Here is a 7,323-nt window from a genome sequence, read left to right as displayed (position 1 = left end):
ACATATATATATATATATATATATATATATATATATGTATGTATATATCCATGTCTCACACTTTCTTTATCCACTCATCCATCGACGGACACGGGTTGTTTCCATATCTTGGCTTTTGCGAGTAACGCGGCCGTGAACGTGGGGCACAGATATCTCTCTGAGATACTGATTTCATTTCCTTTGGATATATACCCAGAAGTGGGATTGCTGGGTCATACGGTAGGTCTATTTCTAATTTTTTAAGGTACCTCCCTACTGTTTTCCACAGTGGCTTCACCAATTTACACTTCCACCAGCAGTGCACAGGAGTTCCCTGTTCTCCCAAGTGAGCGTTTTCAATCTGGGGAGATCATCAGTGATGCCTCCACAGAACCTCCCTGCTGGTTCCTTCTGGGTCTGAGCACCAGACTTCCCAGCTGCCTTGGAAGAGACCTGTGGGCCAGAGGGAGCTGGTTCTGAAGAGAGAAGCAAAGGCTGTGGGGATGAGATGCAGGACCCGTGTGGGGAGGGGCAGGGAGGCGTCACCACCGCCTTCAGCTACAGCTCCTCGAAGGGCCCTGGAGGGTGCAGACACGGCCTGGTGCTGTCTTGAGGGCCACATCTGAAGAGTCTGCCTTGAGGGGTTTACTCCATGAGGGTGGCTGAGGCCTCAGTGAAGTCTCGGGGGCACTGGAGTCCATTGCAGGCCGCTGGGAGAGCAGCCCCATGTCCCCCCTGCCCTGGGCCTGTCTCCTCTACGCCGGTGGACACCCACCCTGGTCCCAGATGCACACCTACCCTGAAAACACCTGCTTCACATGCTTTCAGACTGGAAAACATCTGATTTGGACTTTCCTGGGTAAGTCAAAGTTCCTCTTTCATTTTTACCTACGTTAGCCATTATTTCAACGAAGCATGTCCCTTGTGGCTGGGGGGCTGAGGTCTCTAAGAATAAAGGACCGTAGTTGAGAGTTTTTTCCTCTTTCTCCCGTGCCCCCACCATGTGATCATGAACTTCTAGAAATAAGTTGGCAACTCACGTTGTGTGTCTTTTGCTGCACCCAGAGAGATGGTTGTATCCGTGCTCTAGCACGTGAGTAGATAGGCATTTGTAGAACATTGCTTCCGCCTGTCACCTGCTAATAATTGACATCTAGTAAATGCTAGCTTTTTATTAAGTGGCTACAATGCACTTAAGTCGATCTTTAGGATAATGAACGTGACAGGTGTTGTATGTTCTTTATCAAGACAACTTTGCGACGCCTTTAAAAATAAATGTGTTAAATTCTATAATTAATTTACCCAGACCTCGTTCGCGGGCTGACATTTTCAGTCAATAAAGAGCAGTGAGGGCTTCCCTGGTGGTGCAGTGGTTGAGAGTCCGCCTGCCGATGCGGGGGACACAGGTTCGTGCCCCGGTCCGGGAAGATCCCACGTGCCGCGGAGCGGCTGGGCCCGTGAGCCATGGCCGCTGAGCCTGCGCGTCCGGAGCCTGTGCTCCGCAACGGGAGAGGCCACAACGGCAAGAGGCCCGTGTACCGCAAAAAAAAACCAAAAACCAAAGAGCAGTGAGATGTGTCAGATCCCTTACTCGGACCCCACTTAGGAGCAGCTCCATTAATTCAACGGTTCTTTATTGAGCGCCTACTGTGTGGCAGCTTCTGTGTTTGGCTCTGGCCCTGGTTAGCTCCTGCTTAATAGATGCTTAGATCTGCGGCTGGAGGACAAAGGCCAAGTGGTCTTGGGGATGTTGAGCCCATGAATGAGTTCTTTTGTCTCCTACACTACCTTCCTGTGTTCACTGCTTTCAGGAAGCACATCTAGGTTTGGGGGGAGATGGGCGTTCCCCATGGAAACCTGGCCCCTCCTTGAGGTCATTGTTGCCTGACATCAGAACCCCTGGCCCGTCCCCAGGCTTGGTCCACAGTTGTCACGTAACTTGTCTTGCACGTGCAGAACGAGGCACCTGTTCACATCTATTCTACAGTCTTTGTGTTCTCATCTCAGTAGCACCGTTACGTGAGCATCTTCTCTTGGTGTGCAAAGGTTCCAGAGCGTGCCTTTATTAGTGCCATGCTGCTGGATATTCCATTTTTTAAGCTATAATAAATAACATTAACCTTCTAAAAAATACATTTCGAGTAGTATTTGGGATGAAGATATCATCTCAATAGGTATCCAATTGCTTCACCTGATTTTGCTTATCGTTTCCAAATAAAGGGTCCGTCGTGTGGGCTCCTCTCCTTGTGGATGGAAGTGCACGTGCCCAGTCCAGGCAGGGAGGCGGGATGCCCTGCCCTCCTCTCTCTCTCTTTTTTTTTTTTGGCGGTACGCGGGCCTCTCACTGTTGTGGCCTCTCCCGTTGGTGGAGCACAGGCTCCGGACGCGCAGGCTCAGCGGCCATGGCTCACGGGCCCAGCCGCTCCGCGGCATGTGGGATCCTCCCAGACCGGGGCACGAACCCGTGTCCCCTGCATCGGCAGGCGGACTCTCAACCACTGCACCACCAGGGATGCCCTGGGCTCCCTCTCTGACTTAGACACAAGGCCCCAATGGCATCTGTCCGTCACGGTTGTGGACCTCAGGAGATGGTCACCTGGCGTACAGGTGTGCAGCCTCCCTGAGATCAGACGTTTTGTCTAATGAGACAAACAAGGGCAAGGAACAGCAGGCATTTGGGTACGTGACCAGGTGACACCCGTGTGCAGCTGACCCAGACATCCAGGAAGCCCTAAGGAGCCACACCACATCTCGACGGTCACCGTGAGGCCACGCCTTCGCTCACGGTGCGCTCACAGGGCACTTGTCCACTGTGCTCTGTTATAAAAAGTTCAGCTGCAGCACGGCTGGAGCACAGAGGGTGGAAGGCAGGAGGCATTTGCTGTTGTAGGAGAGGCATGCTGGCAGCGGTGACCAGAGGAAGAGACCGGGAAACTGAGCAGGGGATCTGAGAAATCAAAAAGCCCAGCACACAGGGCAGGTGGTGTCAGGGCTGCTTCCTTGGGTCCAAGAGCCGTTCTTGCACTATTGTTCAGTGAGCTGTGGCCTGATCTTGCAGACATGCGTGCCATGGCCCCCGGTGGGCAAGGGATTTCCCAGGCCCTGTGCCAGGTGCCCGGCAGCCGTGACTCAAGCTGGTGTCCTTGTCACTGTCCGAGGGACAAGAGCATCAGTGGTCTCTGCAAACTGCACCCCAGGCCTCCACTCCTCCGGGGCCTGCCACAGAGACGAGGCCCCCAGTGCAGCGCTCTCACGGGATCCCCTCCTCGGCAACCTGTGTGCACTTTGGAAATGGGCCTGATGTTAGCTAATGCAGCCTCATCAACGTTAATAAGATCAAATTGGGTTCTATCATATTACATTAGTTGGCAGCAAATCAAAGTAGATCTCTTTGAAAATCTGAGTTGACAGAGAAGGCTGCCCCCACAAGTAAGTTTTCCAGAAGATAAAGCCATGACTCATGGAGCAGCACCTCACAGCCCAGTGACTTGGCTTGTAGCTGTGAACCTCCTATAAACTCCCCTCCATGGCTCGAGTCACACTTCCTGCTGCTGCTGCCGGGTGGCGATCAACTCCCAGGGCTGGCCCCCGTCCATGGCACGTACACGGCCTGAGCACAACCAGATGGGTCGCTGGCATGGAAGCTGGAATGGAGAACTAACCATCTCTGAGCCCAGATGTAATTTCTAAGGGGATCCAGCCCGCAGAGCAGAGCTACCTGGGTGTGTGGCTCTGCCACAAGGAGACGTCCGTGGTGCTGAAATGACCCCCTTGGCCTCCTTATCTGCTTTCAATAAACACTGCAGGTTCCTTCACCACAACCTGGTGTCACTAGACTGGCGTTATTCTTGCACCGGTGAGCAGGCACAAGTTTGGTTCGGTAGCAGGAGGACAGCTGCTCCCAAAGGTCTAGGGCGTCTTCTGGTCATTTCCACCACTGGCTGATATTTTCTCAGCCAGTCACCCATTCAGGGGGCCAGCCTGTCTACTAGGACATGTGGGGTCGCTGGGCACTTTGGGACTGCGAGGGAGTGGTGTGGGAAGGGCACTCCCAGGCCTGTGTTCCTTAGAAAAGATGTCCCCATGGTTATGGACCCCGGCCCTGGGTGCCCTGGGTGCCCTGGGGCTGGGCTGGCTCTGGGTGTGGTCAGAGGTCTGGGTCAGTGCTCAGGGCTCTGGTCAGTGGTGGGTCTGGGGTCAGTTGGTCCCCTTCAATCCCCCTCCCAGGCACTCCTCTGTCTGATCACAGAGGCTGGGGGTTTTCTGTCTCCCCAGTGACTGGCCCAGGGCTTGATCCACGGTGGCTGCTCAGGAGATGTTAAAAATCTAATAATGCAATGAGCCCAGCCCAGTATGGTCCCCACCTGCATGTGAGGCCCCCCATGATGCCTTCTTGGCTCCAGACACCTGGAGGACCAGGGCCTGGGCAGAACCTGTGCCCCCTGGGTGGTCAACGAGAATACCTTGATCTACCGATGCATTAAGGAACTTCCCTTATCCTGGTGTGGAGGCTGAGGAGACACTTGCTGGGGGAGAAAGTCAGGCAAGCAGGGCAGGGATGGGGCCCAGCAGCTGGAGGCTTCTGAGTCCTTGGCACTTGGAGGGACCCAGAGATGGCATCGCTCCCGGTAAGACCTGCACCCTCTCCTTCCAGCCCACTTTACCCCGCTTGGACCCACCTCTCGGAGGTCTTCGTGGGAGGGTCCCCTTGGAGGTGGTCTTTGATGTGTCACATGACCAGAGTGTCCCCTGGAGACACGTGCTGGGTGAGGGGTCCCCCACACCAACCCAGACCCCAACCCCAAACCAGGAGATGCGTGTGGGTCTTGGGACCGCCCTCCTCCAGGAGGGCGTACTCAGTCAGGGATGAGGTCCTCTGTGGTCCAACATGGCCCATGTGCGAGGGAGGTGCTTGATGGAGGCTGCTGTCCACCAGTTCCCTGCTTTTGCATCCCTGCCTCTCCCAGCAGGGACCCTTATAGGAAAAGCTCTTCGGATCCTCCTCTTTCAATATCGCTCCTCTCCCTCATTTTGGAAGGTTCTGAAGCACATTCTCTTATTTCCTTGTAAAGCGGTTGTGTCGGAGTTTGAGACACCACCAGGAGACTACTGGGCCCGGTGCTGCTGTGGCTTCATCACAAGGGCCCGGGTGGAAAACAGAACCACTGCAGGCCCCGCCCATGTCCCCACTGGGAATGACCCCCATCAGGGCACCAGGGCTCACAGACTTCAGGGAACCCCTGCCCTCAGGACTGGTCTCCTTTCTTCCAACCAGCTGCTGGTCAGAGGCCCAGGCACCCCCATCCTGGCTCCACCCGCCAGGGCCTGGATTCTGGGACAGCCTAGGGGTAATTCAAGACCCTCACGCTCCTTTATCTGGGGGCGAGAATGTCTTAAAAGCTGCATTTGGCTGATTTTGGAGGTCTGATTGTTTCTAGCCCACATGGGTGGAAAGATGGGGTGTGATGTTCCTACCTCTGCAGGACCTTCCCAGGTGCATTTCCCCAGCCAGTAAACTCCCGACGCCATCCTCCCAGGAAGCCCAGATCCAGGATTACGAGGGCAGAGGCTCTCGCCTTGCTTATCTGTAACTTCCCACTTCCACAGCAAGGCTGTGGCTGGTTCCCTGGCTCCCACCATTTGCCATTTATCTGTGCATTGCTCCTTTCCAGTTTCCATGTGCAGAGGTTTCAGAATTGTTAGCTACTACACCCTGGAAAGAACTTCGTAAAATAAAGCCCACTGTTTATATACGGTCCGTTTTGCCTTTAGTCTACACGTTCCATTCATTTCCACAGGTAACTTAGGTCAGCACCTTTGCTCCCACCCTTGACAGTTTTTTCCATACATTTCTAATAAGTTAGATTCTGTCACATTGTGTATTCCATCCTGCAACACTCCTATACCCTAAATAACTAAATTTGAATAGATTATGATTGACCCCTTGAGCTATACAAATCTATGGCTTTGGACAAATGCATAGCGACAAGTATCCGTCCTAAAGTGTCACATGGAATATTTCAAACCCCCCAACACACGGTCTGCTTATCATCTATGTAGCTTTGCCTTTTCTAGAGGGTCGTAAATGGAGTCATACTCCGTGCAGCTTCCTCAGACTGGATTCTTTCACTTAGCAATATGCACTTAAGATTCATCCATGTCTTTCCGTGGGTTGATGGTTCATTTCTTTCTATTGCTGAGTCATGTCCCATTGCATGTGCATGGGAGGAGAAACAATTTTCCCTCTACCCTTCTAGGTTCTTGGTTGAGATCCTCCACGTAATAAAAGATTAATAGAAGAAGAACCAACAGATTTTTATTTATTTATTTATTTATTTATTTGCGGTACGCGGGCCTCTCACTGTTGTGGCCTCTCCCGTTGCGGAGCACAGGCTCCGGACGCGCAGGCTCAGCGGGCCATGGCTCACGGGCCCAGCCGCTCCGCGGCATGTGGGATCTTCCCGGACCGGGGCACGAACCCGCGTCGCCTGCATCGGCAGGCGAACTCTCAACCACTGCGCCACCAGGGAAGCCCAGAACCAACCGAATTTTAATAACACTCATACCTCTTGTATATATGGGAGATACCCAGGAAACCTGAGTAACTCTTTGAAATGGACCAAGCCGTCACCTTAAATACCATCTTCAGCTAAAAAAAAAACAAAACAAGACTTTGGGGAAGGGGAGAAGCCAGTTATGACAGGTTATCATTGCAATGCACAGTAAACAAGGGTATGATTATTATGCAGATTTAACTCAGGACTTCTCCACTGATGAGGGTTTCTTGAGATTTAGTCATCCTTCTGTTCTATTCTATTTAATCATCCTTCTATCTAATCATCTTTCTACAGAGAGGGACACACCCTTGAAATGGAGATTTCCCTTATAAATGTAAATGTCCCTCAAAAGGGGCAAACTCTACTCAGTTTTCTGAAGTTCTTCAGTATGATTTTATTATAAAAAACCAATCAGATCAAAATAATCCCTACACCTAAGAGCATTTTGGGGTGGCATATTCCGTTCCCCATGACATGGGTGTACCCCAGTTTGCTTATGCATTTATCTCTTGAAGGACATCCTGATTTCTTCCAGTTTTTAGCCATTATGAGTAGAGCTGTTATGCATAATTCCATCCTTGTTTGTGTTTGGATGTAGTTTTTCAAAGCAGTTACCTAAATATGGGAAGCACGACTGTTGGATCCCAAGGTAAGACTTGTCTAGTTTTGGAAAAAACTGCCAAACTGTCTCACAAATTAGCTGAACGTGCATTCCACCAGTAAGCAGGGAGAGGTCCTGTTGTTCCTCACCCTGCAGTAACTGGCATTGTCATTTTCTTGGGGTTCA

This window comes from Lipotes vexillifer, unplaced genomic scaffold (assembly GCF_000442215.2).
Source record: "Lipotes vexillifer unplaced genomic scaffold, Lipotes_vexillifer_v1.1 scaffold533, whole genome shotgun sequence".
Lineage (NCBI taxonomy): Eukaryota > Metazoa > Chordata > Mammalia > Artiodactyla > Lipotidae > Lipotes > Lipotes vexillifer.
Note: the sequence above shows the minus strand (reverse complement) of the source record.